The sequence below is a fragment of the Elephantulus edwardii genome, unplaced genomic scaffold (genome assembly GCF_000299155.1).
Source record: "Elephantulus edwardii isolate Elephantulus edwardi_28Jun2011 unplaced genomic scaffold, EleEdw1.0 scaffold00045, whole genome shotgun sequence".
Taxonomy (NCBI): Eukaryota; Metazoa; Chordata; class Mammalia; order Macroscelidea; family Macroscelididae; genus Elephantulus; species Elephantulus edwardii.
Genome location: NW_006399795.1, coordinates 7,738,722 through 7,754,417, shown reverse-complemented (window position 1 = coordinate 7,754,417; position 15,696 = coordinate 7,738,722). Strand labels below are relative to the sequence as shown.

The 15,696-nt window shown below is 42.3% G+C and overlaps 1 protein-coding gene across 1 annotated transcript in view; it reads left to right on the top strand.

Annotated features, from left to right (window-relative positions):
• The window catches only part of CAMTA1 (calmodulin binding transcription activator 1), a 1,380,526-nt gene that overhangs the window by 558,335 nt on the left and 806,495 nt on the right, over positions 1–15,696 (top strand). The gene's annotated exons all lie outside the window — the stretch shown is intronic.

Genomic DNA, 15,696 nt, shown 5'->3' with positions numbered 1-15,696 from the left:
AAAAAGTTAATTAGTACACACCAGTCCTAGAGATCTGAGGAGAGGGTTGTCCATATTCTCCATTAGTCAACCCTCTTCCCAGGCTGCTATGTCTCCTGGATAGCCCTCTGGAGACACAGGACACTTGATCCTAGCACTGAGAAAGACGTTTTCTTCCTGGGATAGTACCGTGAGAGCACTGGACCTGGGAGAGAGCAGTTACCCAAACACATTGGCTTCTCTCTTATATATCGGCTTGGACTTTTGTCTGTGATCCCTTAGGCCTGGAAAGAGCCCAGTGTTTAATGATCTTCTTCTGCACCAGCAATTCTGGTCCAATTTTAAAATTAGATTCCCTTTCCAGAGTCTTATGGGGGATGGCCATCCGTCCTCTGATCTGAGCATGGTTTATAGTGGCCATGCAAGGCAATAAGCTGAATGGCTAGCCTATCTCAAAGATGCAGCTTTGAACCAGAGGTTGTGGTCCTTGGTCCTTTTTGGTCCCTTTTCAGCTGTGTCAAAATTGGGAGGGACAGCCATTGCACTTCGGTGCATACGTCTGCATTTTGAAGGCTAGCTAACCCCTTTCCAAACCTGTAACTTCAAGCACATTTGTGGAAGCTAGGGATTATGACCCAGTGCCATGATGATATGAGGACTAAAGAGAATGCAGAAGATGAAGCCCAGGCTTAAGGGTGGCAGTAGTAGATGGTCGTTTAATGTGGATCCTTTCATAAATTTTTACGTCAGTACACAGGATTATTCTTTTAAAACTCTTTGGCTCTAGACTTTGAGGCTTCAAGATTGGTGGAGGCAGTAAAGTTTTTCCTACTCGACATGAAGATGTATTTGCAGTTCTCTGGAGCTCGGTCTAGTGCTGAGGCACCTCAGAGGTGTGCAAGCCAGGAAGTTGAGTAGCATAGCCTGGGCCGAGCAGAGCCCAGCAAAATACCGTGGGACTCATCAGGACCCAGTGGAACCCAAAAGAACCTGGCAAGAAGCGGGAGGACTTGACAGAGTCCAGCAAAGCTCAGACAGGCCCCCAAAGCCACAATGGAACTTAGTGAGAGCTGGTAGAATCCAGTTAGGGAAAATGACTTGGAGCTATGAGAACTTGGAAGGGCCCAGCAAAGCCCAGAGGAACTCATTGGGATCTAGTGGGACCTGTTGGAACTTAGAGACCCAGCAAAGACTCAGGGGATTCAGAGAACCCAACAGGTTCAAGCAAAGCTCAGGAAGGCCTGGAAAGTCACAATGGGACTCAGTAAAACCCAGTTAAGCAAGATAATCTGAACCTAAAGAATGTGGCAGGATCAATCTAGAGCTAGCAGAATGAGTTACAGAACCCTATGGGACCAGGATCTAGAAGACTACAGAATCCAGAGGTCCATAACAAGACCCATGAGGGCCCAGGAGAAACCAATAAAATCTAAGACAGTGCAACAGGACTTAGCGAGGTCCAGTAGGACCCAGGAGAATCAGTGTTACCCAGCACTGGGTGGAAGCCAGAGGAACCAGCATTTACACAAATCGCCTTGATCATGAGGCCTTCCCAGACCTGCCCCGAGGTGCCTTTGGGAGTTCCCCTTGCCTCTGGTGCTCTTCTTGTTTCTGAGACCATCAGTCCCATGTCAGTTATCATGTGAGTCAGTCCACTCCTTTGCTCACCTCCCACCACCTCCTCCCTGGGACAAGTGTCATCTCAAGGAAAGCTCTCCAGGCCTTATATCCCCTGAAGGAGCGGGCCTGTCGCACTGGGAAGGCCGCTGTATTATTCTTCTGCAGGACTTATTAGATTAGAAAACAGCCCCAGCTGCAAGTGCTATACATAGTCACTATCAACAAGGAAAATTTATGCTTTAGAAATAAAAAGAAACTCAAGTGCATTAGTCAGTGTGAGGAAGTGTTCACGGAAAAGGTTTGTTCTCCAAGTAAACAGCCACGATGGAATTGTAATCAAATTTCTTAATTATTTCCATAAATCTTGGGTGCATAAAAATACACAAGGCCCTTTTTCAAAAAGTCACAGTTTGCAAGTGCCTCAGATAAGAGAAGAGGTAAGCCATGCAGCCCTTGTGTGGCTAGAAGTTTCCAGAAAGGGCGACGTTGTGTGACAGAGCTGAGAGCAGGTGTGAGGAGCGAGCTGCCTGCACGCCTGTGGTGCCACTGGTCAGAGGCTCAGAGAGACCGCTACGAAAGGACGCTTGAGAGCTCAGTTTGGGGGAAATGGGGCCCAGCTCTTACCAGACAGCCTCTTGAATTAGCCTCTCTGAACTCTTAGAATGACGCCCATCTTCCGTGGCTTCCTTCCTCAGCTAAATGTCTGGCTACTGTCTGAGAAGTGGGAGGTTTGGAACCTTGGTCTGCTGTGGGAGAGAAGGGTGATGTGGGTCATGAGGAGTAGTCTGGGAGAGACAGACACACTTTATTACTGCTCTCAGGCAGGATCTAGGTAGCTCTTGGGTAGATTGTGTTTCCTTGCCGGAGGTGGAACTATCTAGAAGAATGACTGTGGCTAACAGAAAAAAAGGAGCCTGCTGAGGCAAAGGGTAAGCTGTTAACTGAAAGGAACATCAACAGCTCAAAGCTACCCAGTGGCCCCGTGGAAGAAAGACCTCAAAGTCTGCTTCCTTGAAGATTACAGGCTAGGAGACTCTGTGGAAAATTCTTATCTGTCACATCAGGCTGCTCTGAGCTGAAAGCCACTTACCAGTACCCAGTAAAAATGGAGGTTGGAAGGAGTCACGTAGTCGAGGAGCGGCCACAGTTGTTTTCTATGTGGGCTTTGGGCCCCAGCTTGTCCTCTCCAGAATTAAGGATGACTCTTTTCCTGAATTAAGTCAGAGCTTGCTGGTGATGCTTAAGGACTGTGTATGTGTGAGAGTGTTTGTGTTTGTTTATCTCCCCATCCATGTACAGGTGTGCACATGTCTGTGTACACATTGTGTGTCTCTGAGTAGGTGTGTCTATTGTGTGTACACATCTGTACCCTCCCCCAGGTGTGCTCTCGCACATGGATTTACCTCTGTGCACATATAGATGTGTGTGTGTGTGTGTGTGTATGCATGTGTGTCACATCAGGAGGGTCTCCTCTGTGTCAGCCGGAGTCATCCCTGGAGGCTGCTCCATCCCCAGCCAGGGAGAAACCACCCGCTCTCTCCGGTAGGAAAGTGATAGGAAAGCATGAGGAAAAGGCCTTCTAGCCAAAGTGGCAGAGGACATGCCCAATGCTGCTGCTTTTCAAGTGTCCAGGTGCTGCTTCTGGTCACTGTGGACACACTGGGACATGCTAACACAGGGTTGCTGACGTCTGGCTGCAATCTTGTGGCAGTTTTAACACCATGCGATATGTGATGGAGACCCTGAATGCATATCAATAAGATAACAAAATGATGGTGGTTTTGGTTTGGTTTTTTTTTTTAATGCATGAATGACCATCCTTGAAATTACTGCTTTTCTGTGTTCTGTTCCACCACAACCTGCTTAGCTCTTCAAGAAAGGCAGATAAAGTATCTTATTTGAACAGTTGGCCACACATTCGCATGATAACACAATTCCATTAAAATGTTCATACATTCAGCAGAAAGGCATCCCGCCAAATGGTCTATGCGCTGTATTAAGCCATAATCAGAATAAAAATGTGGAATCCCAAGCTTTCTGAAGTGTGGTTTTCTGTAAAACAGCAGAGGGATTGAGCCACAACCTATGGGAGGCTGGTGGCCACACATGGGGGAGGGCCAGCTACACCCCACCCTTGCCTTGCATGGAGCCAGCTCCTTTGCCAGGGTTCAGATTCGGCCTGGTTCATGGTGTAATACATAAAGGACTGCTCCCTCTTCACTCACAACCCACAGTGTTACAGTCTTTCCTATCTGTCCTGGAGGCCATCTCCATCCCAGGTTCCTGGCAATGAGTCAGGTTAGCTGCCCTCCTTTACTCCTTTGGGGGATACCCTGGCCTGTGCTCATCTAAGAAATACTGAGAGAAAAGGAAGCGGGGAGCAAGCAAACAACATAACTAAACACACATTTTAAAAATGCCTATTTGTTGAATCTGTGCCAGTATGGACTCTCAGAAAGTCTTTATTTTTGCACAGACCTTGTACAGTCTTGCAACAGAAGCCAGCCACATAAAATATATATCTGGACTCTTGCACTATGTAATTTTTCTTGTCTTGAAATATCCTTGACATTACCACTTATAAAAACCCTACACACACACAAAAAAAAAAACACCAAAAAAAAACAAACCCCAACCAACAAACTCAAGCCAAACCAAACAAAAACTGGTATTTCTGCTTTCTGAAATATTTTGAGCTGAAATCGCATACAAGAATTGGCTGTGCAGACTCTAATTTGGACTCCTTTTACACCTTTACAGTGTATTTTGTTGAAGCAGTAAACCATGGTGCTGCATGTCGAGCACTGCGTTTTATCTTTACACAGCACTCTGGCGTGTTCCTATATTGTTTTTGTTAAGCCAGGTGACCCTATGTGAAGGTAGCTCTGGTCTATAGGAAATTGCATTGTAATCTAAGGGCAGTGCCCTGCTGGTGGTTCAGATCCCCCAAGGAGGAGAAAGACAAACTCTTCCCATTCAGTTTATAAAGCCAAATGGGTGTGGGTTTTGATTCAATGGTAAGGAGATTTTAGGGTGGGTGTTTGTTTTTTTTTCAATCATTCATAAACATTGTGTTTAATTTTACACAATCATTTGTATATTTTGTGTTTTATATGATTATTTACTATTCATCAATACAATCATCACATCTCATCAAGTAGCAATGAGGTTTTCGAGGTTTTTATTTGTAACCAAAAAGCCTATTGCCCAGTCCCATACCATTTACATGATCATAGACATATTTGAATCTATTGTTTCAGCCACTGTGCCAATCCCATCCAAGTGTGAGGAGTTTTTCTTCCCCCTTTGTATTTATTCTGGTCTTATCTGTACTGAACTGTGGAGACATTCTTCCAGGTAAAGCTTCAAGTCTGATACTGAGACAGTCTAATTTTGTGATGTTTGTCATTGTACTCTTTTTAAGCATCGAAATGCTACATTGTGTTTTTACAAAAGGGCTCACTGCATATCCCGTGCCTGTTCATTCTCACCGCAGTCAAGAGTAGACACTGCTCTCCACCACATCTAAGGATGACAAAACCTAAGCTCGTCCTGGCGACTGAAGTACAAAAAGAATGTTGTGGGATGTGGCTGCAGCTCCAGGCGGAAAGAAGAGGCGCCTCCTTGTCAGACGCAGAGTCTGCCTGAAGCCCCAGTGGCTCCCCAACACCTTAGCCCTTTTGGGCACCGCTATTCCTTAACTCTGGCTCTCCGTTACTTTCTGCTTTTCAGTTGGCCTTTTATTTACTGATTTGTTCATTGTCCTGTGTGGACTGACTTTGCTTGCCTGGGTTTATTTCCCTTGGCACTGAAGAGGCTCCTCACATGTTCTTGTCGTTGACATTGTCAGGTGCCATCAACTCAAGCACAACTCATAGTGTATTATTGTTGTTAGGGTTAAATTGCCTCCAACTTATTACAGCCTTGTGTACAGAATATTTCCCAGTCCTGCACCATCTCCATGACTATGGCTGTGTCTGAGCGCATTGTTGCTAGTATTTGTTATCAATCTGTCTCATTGAGGGTTTCATGCTTTTTTTTTTTTTTTGCTGCTGGCCCTAAACCTGAGTGATGCAACAGTTAAGAGCTTGGGTGGTAACTGAAAGATTGGTGGCTTGAAAACGCACAGCGACTTTGTGGAAGAGAGACTGATGATCTGCTTATATAAAGATCTTTGACAAATGAGGGAATCCTGTGTCATGGTTCTGCTCTGTCACATAGGGTCACTGTGAACCCAAACCAATGAGATGGACCCAATAGCACCAAGCTTTACCAAAGCTGGTGTGCTTTTCTAGTGATTGGTCTTTTTTATTACCATGCTCAAAGTAATGAGTACATAGCTGTCTCATTGTCTCACTTCTAAAGAGAATTCTAGTTATTCTAAGACTGTTTATTGATGAATATACCTGTGAGCCACTGCATTGATTTCATGGGTGTGTCATGCATAACAAATCATCATAATTTGGGTAGCACAAATAAATTCATTCTCTCCTAGTTCTGGAGGTAAGAAATACAGTATTGAGGTGCTGGCAAGACTATGCTCCCTCCAGAGCTCTAGGGAAGATTTTCTTGCCTCTTCTGGCTACTGGTAGTTCCTGGTCAGCTTTGGTATCCCATAGCTTGTAGCTGCATCTTTCAGTCTCTGCCTCCATCATCACATGGCCTTACATTGTGGCTGTCTCTCTGTGTCTTCAGTTATCCTTCATACAAGTATCCTAGTCTTGTGATTAGGGTCTAACCTGACTCGGAATGACCTCCCCCTAGCTATTGCTTTCACAAATACTATTTCCAAAGAAGGTTTCAGTCTGAGGTTTCAAGTGGAGATGAATTTTTTTGAGACACAGGTCCACCCAGTACAAATAATTTGAGGAATGACATTTCAGGGATGCTCTGGTAGCCTAGAGCTAAGGAGCTGTGCTCTCAGCTCAAAGGCAAGAGGTCCCGATCCACCAACCACGAGCTGCTGTACAGGGGAAAGGTGGACATTCTCCTCCTGTGTGATTTATAGCCTCTGAAAACTTGTTTAAAGGGTCAGCTGTGAGTTGGTTCCAATTCAGTGACACATTGCAACACCAATAATCTCTCCTTATAAATAGGTAAAAACTATGCCCTACCAAGGTGAAGTCACTGTCACATGAGTACGTGCAAGAGCTGGGCTATGAACTCATATTCTTTATGTTTTGTTGATGGTGTATAAGCAAAGGAGAGGTTATAGATATCCTGCTACTGGCTCCTAGCCATCAGAAGTTGTCTTTTGTGTGGCTGAGATTTTATTTGAAAAAGCTTTACCACTGGTGGAACAGCATTTGGAAGCCCCTGCAGTGTATCACACAGTGCCCCCTCCACCCTAGGTCAGAAAGTCAGGGTGTGCCCGAGAGACCAGGCTCCATTTTCTCCCCACAAGAAGTCAAATCTCAAGCTGTTTCAGTGCTGCCTTTGTGCCCAGCCCTGGCCAGTATCCTTCAGTGCAGAAGCCAGTTGCAAGAAGCAGGCCTGGTGCCCTTGAACCCCATGGGTGGTTTGCAGAGCCAAGACTGATGGGCTGTGCTCACTGCCTTCCCAATTCACAAAATGAGCTGACAGCAAAACACTTTCCCCCTGACAGAATGCCATGATTTCACAAGTACATCATTTCCAGTTTTGTTGATCCTGTCAATCATCCCTCCTATTTCAATGTGTCCTCTCCGTTGCTTCTCCCCTTATGTAACTACTGATCTATGGGCAAACACTGAAATGGACCAGAGAAGCCTCCACTCAGGGCAGGTCAATGTGAAGGGACTGAGGTCCCCCTGAGCCACACCTCCTGGGCTGGAGTGTGCCTGTCTGTCCTGTGTCTGCTCTGACCTCCAACTTCTTCCCTGGGGAGTGTAGTAAGTGAGCATCTCCTGACTCCCTTTAAAGACCTGGAATCCCTTTGTAGTGTAGTCGGTCACGCCTGTGGCATTTTGTGTAGATTACATTTTTGCACAAAAGAATTTTCTTAAAGTGAGATGCACTAGTTATGGTGCTTGAATCAGAGCTGAAGCAGGCAGAGAGGGGTGAGCAAACCTGGAGCAGAACTGGGAGGGAGGGGGGAATAATCTCAGACTTAGTGTAGCATTCCAAACTCCGCAGCAACTAAGAAGAAGGCGTCCTCCTGGGATGACCAAGGAATCCTGAACTGCAGAATCTTTGGATAGTACACAGAGTGAGCGGATTGACAGAACAGACACAACATTAGTCTCAAGTGTAAAATATCAATCATGAAAATGCCACAGGCGTGGGCAATGTTGCATTCTTATACATAAGATCACCACGAATCCGAGCCAACTTGATGGTAATTAGCAACATAACCAGGTCCTCTGGATCATAAGCAGGTATCTCCAGGCTTCATCATCAGGGACTGACGTACTAGAATCCAAACACCTGTTGACTTCAGCCATCCTCTTCTCTAACTCTGATGTTTCTGATGGAGTTCGTTTGTAATTTTTTCTGATCACCTGCGTCAGGAACAGCAGTAGGCAGTTTATGAGGCCTTCCATCCAAAACCCAAAATCTGAGTGTCTGCTGTCAGAGATTAGGAGCTGTTATATATGTCTTTGGAAGCAGGAGTACCTAGATCCTGGTATGTGTTATTTAATCCATTAAGATTGGAAGGACAGAGTGACAGTGAGGTGGTATAGGACAGTTAATTGGACAGTGTGATTGGTAGACACTTACCTTTGTTCCCTTGGGTCAGCCATTTGATGTCCTGAAAACATAGTTCCCTTCCCTATAAGGTGGAGGTAAGAAGGCCTGCCTCTTGGGTCACTGTAAAACTGAGGTATGTGTGTCAAACTTGTATCTCAGGCTGGAGGCCTGTTGTTATTTGCCATCTAGTCTGTTCCAACTCATTGTGGCCCATATGTGCAAAGGAGAGCTACTTGGTAGAGTTTTCAAGACTGTGACCTTTCAGTAGCCATGGCTGACTTCTAAGGTACCTCTGGATGGACTAAAACTGGTCATCTTTGGCAAGTAACCAAGTGCTTAGCCATTTGTCCTACCCATGGAATCCTTTGGGGGCCTATGGAATGGAAACAGTAAAAATGTCCATCAACAAACAAATAGATTGAGAATTTGTGATACATTCACATGATGGAATACTATGCAGCACTCAGGAGCGATGATTTTGAAAAATACTGTATAACATGGGAGAGGCTAGAGAGTGTTATGTTGAGTGAACTAACTCAGGCTCATAAGGACAAATACTGCATAAGACCATTATTGTAATAATAGAGGATTTCTAATAAGAGGTCTGCTAAAGTCCACAGGGGAGAGGGGAAGGAGGAGCAGGCAGAGGGAGAGTGGGGGGAATCTTGAGAACACAGATTTGAGGGGCAGAGTGAGGGGATGACAGAATTAGGAAAGATCCAGTGGGGACCTGAAAAGATGGAATAATGATGGATGTGGATCAATGGTGATGAATTTTGTAAAACAAAAAGTATGAGAATGATAATGTGAACTACAATGTGAATGGAGAAATGCGTAAAACACAATGTATATAAACAAAACACAATTATGACTTTTATATGTAAACCAAAACACAAATTTTAAAAAAAAATGAAAGCAAGCTTTATTTTTTAGAATAGTATTAGACTTATGGAACAATTTCAAGGTAGTCCATGAAGTTTTCATATGCCTTGTATCCAATTTTCACTTGTAATTACCGTCTCATACTGTGGTATGTTATCATACCAAATGAATCTATATTGATACATTATTATCCACTTTTAATTCAGATTTTCTTAGTTAAGTATAAAACAATATCCCCCTCTCTTCCAGTATACTCTCCAGAGTATGTTGCTTTTTGTCATTAGGCTCCTTGTCCCTGTGACAATTGATCTGATGTTCTATGTTGTTTGTTGATGACCTACCAGTTTTGAGGAGTTATGGTCAGGCCTTTTGTTGAATGGCCCTCTTTGGGGATTTACCTGATGCTTTTCTCCTGACTAGACTGAGGTTTTAGGTTTGTGAGAGGAACACCCCAGAGGTAAGGAGACATTCTTATCATAGCCTGTCAGGGGCACATGCCATCAAATGGTTCAATGCTCTTGATGGTAACCTTGTGTACTTGACTGAGGTCGTGTTTGACTATTTTCTCCACTGTAAAGTTAGTAATTTTCTCCCCTTTCCATCTAATCCTCTTTGCAAGGAAGTCATTATGCACTGCCTGCACTTAAGGGTCTGGCTCCTTTATGTGAAGACTGAAGGCTCTACCTATTTGAGGAAGAAATAGATGTAATTCTTGAGCATGTAGATTTCTTGCTTGATCCCTTTAAGCTTACAGGAGAACAGTTACAAACAGTGCTATCTGATTCAATGCAATTTAAAAAATGGACATTATTACAAACACATAGAACTAAAACATCCTTTCTTAAGTAAATTTTAAAAATCTTTTGAGTGAAAAGGGGAAAACAGATTAAAGACAAACAAATGATAGTAAACACTTAACAGAGTTAAGGACTTACATTTAAAGCAATGATCAGAAGACATTCCTAAATTGTTATAGCCATAAAAAGAAAAGAACCAAGTTCCCAGCTCAGATACCTAGAAAGAGAACTACAACACAAACAACAAATTGTACAAGGAAGAAAATAACAAGATTAAAAGCAGAAAAGAATGAGAGACTAGAGAAATAGTATGTATATGTGTTAATGAAAGAATTTTTTTCAAGAGAAGAGTGAACTGGTGGGGGGGGGAGGAGAGAGCAGGGAGAAAAATGCAACAATGAATGAATGGAAATCCAAAATCTATGTAAACTTTCAATAAAATTAACAAAAAAAATAACAAAATGGGAAAACACTAATTAAAAAAGAGAGAAAGCCAAATATATAAAAAACAAAAATGACAAGGGTGACATAACAATTCAAATAGAAGAATTTGGGAAAAATATGAATACATGTAGACCTCCTTAAAAATAAACACTTGAATGAAACACAGTATCAAAACTATGTACATTAAATAGAAAAAGTTTGACTAAGTTGTTTTCCACAAAGGATCTGGGGAAATCATTCAGGGATCACCATGCTAAAAAAGCACCAGGCTCAGTGATTTCACAAGGAATTCCACCAAAACGTTCAAAGACCAGATTTTCTCAATTCTCAATGAATTATTTCAAAGTATTAATAATAAAGGAATAAATGTTTAATGCTTTAGAAAACAAGCATGACTTTTATTACGAAGCCTACTAGAGTGCAAAAAAAGAAAATTACAGAATAATAGAACTTAAAATATCGAAACAAAAGCACTAAACAGATTGCTCATAAACTGACCATATTCATTAAACAATGCATCATGACTAATGAGTTTATTTTGTAAGAATACAGGGTTGGTTTAACATTAGAAAATCCATTACTATAAATAACTCATTAATATAAGAGTCAACACTCTTGGCACCAGCAGCCAGGAAATTAAAAGATGTATTATGGTGGGAAAATCGGCTGTTAGGGACCTTCCCAAAGTACTGAAGAGCAATGGTGTCACTCTGGAGACTAAAGTGCACCCGATACAGGCCACAGTCGTCACAATCACTTTCTATGCATCAGAGAACCAGACAATGACTAGGGAGGATAGAAGGAGAATTGATGCCTTTGAGCTGTGGTGCTAGAGAAAGTATTGAATATATACCATGGACTGCTAAGAAAATGAACAGGTTAATCCTGGAGAGGGTTAAACCAGGCTGCTCCTTGGAGGCAAGGATTCTGAAGCTTTGTCTGACATACTTTGGACATGTCGCAAGGAGGGACTGATCTTTGGAAAAGGACGTCATGCTTGGGAGGGTGGACGGACAGTGCAGGAGAGGAAGACCCTTTATGAGGTGGATTGATTCAGTGACTGGGGTAATGGAGGTAGGTGTGTCGAAGACAGTGAGATTGGCACAGGACAGAGCAGGGTTTAGGGCTGTTGTACATAAGGTTGCTATGAGTCTTAGGCGACTCAACGGCACATAACAACGACAACAACAACAACAAACTATAATTGTAAGTAATAATAAAAAGAATTGATGCCTTTGAATTGTGGTGCTGGAGAAGAGTCTTGAACATACCATGGACTGCCAAGAAAACAAATATGTCTGTCTTGGAGAGGGTGAAACCAAGTTTCTCCTTTGAGTCTAGGATTTTGAAGCTTTGTCTCACATATTTTGGGCGTGTGTCCAGGCGGGACCAATTCTTTGCAAAGGACATCATGCTTGGAATGGTGGAGGGACAGCACAGGAGAGGAAGACCCTGTATGAGATGGATTGCTGCAGTAACTGGGACAATGGGGGTTGGTGTGTTGGAATTAGTGAGACTGGCTCAGGACAGGGCAGGGTTTAGATCTGCTGTACATAGGGTTACTATGGGTCGCAGGCAACTCAACAACACATGACAACAACAACAACAATAATAATAAAGAAAAATAACCCATTACTATAAATAAAGACTCATCAACAACTTGTGTTATGCAGATGACACAACCTTGCTTGCTGACATTGAGGAGGATCTGATCTGTTTTCTGCAGAAGGTCAAAGCCTGTAGTCTTCAATGTGAACTGAAGCTCAACCTCAAGAAGACAAAGATTCTCATCACTGGGCCAATAGGCAGCACCATGATAAATGGAGAAGAGATTGAGGTTGTTAGCAATTACAGCTTGCTCAGCTTCACAATCAATGCTCTTGGCACCAGCAGTCAGGAAGTCAAAAGATAAGTTGCACTGGGAAAATCTGCTGTCAGGAACCTTTCCAAAGTGCTAAAGAGTAATGATGTCAGTCAAGAGACTAAGGTGCACCTGATTCGGGCATGGTCTTTGCAATTACTTGCTATGCATCAGGGAGCTGGACAGTGACCAAGGATGACAGAAGAGGAATTGATGTCTTTGAGTTGTGGTGCTGGAAAAGAGTTTTGAACATACCATGGGCTGCCAAGGGAACAAATGGGTCTGTCCTAGAGAGAGTGAAACCAGGCTGCTCCTTGGAGGTGTCTATTTTGAGACACTGTCTCACATACTTTGGGCATGTAGCCAGGAAGGATCAGTCTTTGGAAAAGGATATCACGCTTGGAAGGGTAAACAGACACAAATAACTGGGGGTAATGAAGGTAGATGTGTTAGAGACTGTGAGATTGGCTCAGGATAGAGCAGGGTTCAGAGTTATTGGGTATACGGTTGCTATGGGTCATAGTCAACTTGACGACACGTAACAACAACATAAAGAAATTGACATGATGCTTGGAAAAGTAGAGGGTCATGAAAACAGGAAGACACTAAAGAAAATGGGCTGGCACAGGGACGGCAACAATGGGGCAAAGCATGGCAGAAATTGTGGGATGGTGCAGGATCAGACAGGGTTTCATTTTGTTCCCTGTAAGGTTGCTGTTAGTCTGAGCCAACTCAGCAGCGTCTAGCAGCAACACATAGAAACATAGATTATGTTCCTCTTAGATTATGAGGACAAAGATTAACTTTTCAATATATTATGTTGGGGCAACCAGACAGCTCTTTGGAAGTAAAGTTAGAAGTGTATTTTACAACTTAAAACTAAACGAAATTTATTGTTGCCAAGTCAGTTCCAAGTCACTGCACTTCGATGCTTTACAAAGTTGAATTTTGCCACAGACATGGGGTTTTGCTATTATATTTACAGAAGCAAGTATTCAAGCCTGTCTACTTCAGCATTGCTGGGTGAGTTTGAACTGCCAACCATTAGATTAGTAGTCAAGAGCAAACTATTTATACTACTCAAAGAAAGAGCTTTGTAGACAATATACAAAAAGAAAAATGTATTAATGTTAAAATATATTTATAGGTAGAAATTATACAAATACTAGTGAAAAATACAGGTGCTTTTGTTTAGTTATTTCTTCCCCTGAAATATATTCATGAGGAAAGGTTTTCTAATTATGACTCAAAATCTAAATGTCCTATATTAAAAGATTGATACATTTTATTACATAAAACTCAGAACTTCTCAAAATGGCAAGAGAAAAATCCACAATATGCACGGTCAAAATGCAAATAGTAAAGGAGGAGAACATATTTACAGCCTATGTGGCATGCAAAGAGTTAATTTCCCCACTATGTAAAGAACTGTAAAAATAGCAAAATGTTGCAGAAGACCTGAAAAGATAGTTCACATAAGAAGATATACAAACAACCTTTAAACATATGAAAAGATGTTCAGCTTCACTCATAATTCGAGAAATGTAGATTGAAGCAACTCAGATATCATTTTTCACCTGTCAGATTGGTTTAAAAGGAAAAAGCTTGGCAATATATCTGTGAGCTGTGAGGAAACCAGCAGCTTTGTGGATTGCTGATGGAAATGTGAATGGGCATACCTTTTTGAAAAGGAATTTGACCATATTTATGACAACTCTCTCTTCATTTATATGTTGAGTTGGAAAATCCCACTTCTAGGCATTAACGTGTAAGATATACTTCAAAGTATGAAAGTACCCATGCACAAGGTCACTCACTGCAGAATTATATGCAATTGTACAGTATTAGAAACAGGCTAAGTGCTCTAACATGATAGTGTATCTGTGTTTGTGTAGTACTATGTTGTTATGTGCTGTTGAGTCACTTGCAACTCATAGTGACCCTGAGTACAACAGCCCTAAACTGTTCTATCCTGTGCCAGTCTTATTGTCTCCGACATGCCTATCCCCATTACCCCAGTGACTGAATCAATTCATCTAATCGAGGGCCTTACTCTCCTCCCCTGTTGCTCCATCCTCCCGAGCATGATGTCCCTCTCCAAGGACTGAGCCCACCGTGCAACATGTCCAAAGTATGTCTGACAAAGCTTCAGAATCCTTATGCAACTTTATAAAAGAAAGAGGCTATCGCTGTGATGTGATGTGATGGAGGAGGGTGATACTGTGGTTTTCAAAGTATAGTGGTAAAGGACAGAGGACCATCCTGAGGGGAGATAGGCATGGGAGTTGATTTCAGGAGAATAGGAGGAACTTTTTGGTGTTATAGAGGTTACTTGGTAGTAAGGGTTGCACATACACCTCTATGTATTAAAAGTCATCAAGCTGCACATGTACATACAAATATATGTAACAATTGCCACTGAATTGATTCTACCTCATGCAGACCTCATGTATTACAGAAAGAACTGCTCCATAGAATTTTGCTGGATGCAAGCTTTATGGAAGCGGATCACTAGATCTTTCTTTCATGACACCTTTGGGTGGGTAGTTGAGTGTAGGGAGCGCTGCACATTAGTGAGTTAGTTTAGTTCTGTGCAAATTGTACCTAAACAATGCTACTCAAACAAAAGGGCATCTTAGTTATGCTATTATTGTGTAATAAAGAAGGTAAAATAAAATATGCATACCTGAAGGAACCTAGAGCCTAGACAGCTCTGATAGTCTAGTGCTCACGAGTTGTGCTGCCCACCCAAAGTGAGGAGGTTCAAAGCCATCCTCTTTCCATCCATAGGAGGAAGGATGAGAAATCTACTCCCATGCAGTTTACAGCCTCCAAAAACCCACTGGCAAGTCAGCTATGAGTTACGTTAGTTCTGGCTAAATGACACACAACCAACCACCACAACCACTTAGAATTGAAAGAGAAGAAAATCCACGGGGTTGGTTGAGATGAGAGTAGTAAAGATAAGAATGGATCAGAAAGGATGAGGAGCAACGGTTTTCTTTAGGATATGCCTTTTTGAGTATGAATCCCCAAAACAATCATGTCAGTGTATCACAACTCAGAAACATCATGAAGAGTTCTTGAGAATAAACACTTATGTGGACCACAAACAGAAACAAATTACTCCAGATGGATGGCAAATGGAGAACAGATCATATTGAAAGTGAGGAAGACTCCTGATGTAAGTATTGTAAGGAATGTTTTGATCACATACCCTCAAATTAATAACAAAAATACTGTAATCAAATGTATTACAACTCTAGCAACCAGGTTGGTTTTATTCATCTTCCTTTTTTTTATTGGTTTTTTTCCCCTTTAAATTTTTTTTAAAATACTAGTTTATTTACAAAATTCAAATACACTGATTTCGAGAACAGATTCTTCCAATTTCCCTTGCCTCTCCATCAAACTGTACAACTTCATGATTAATCCTCCCCTCCC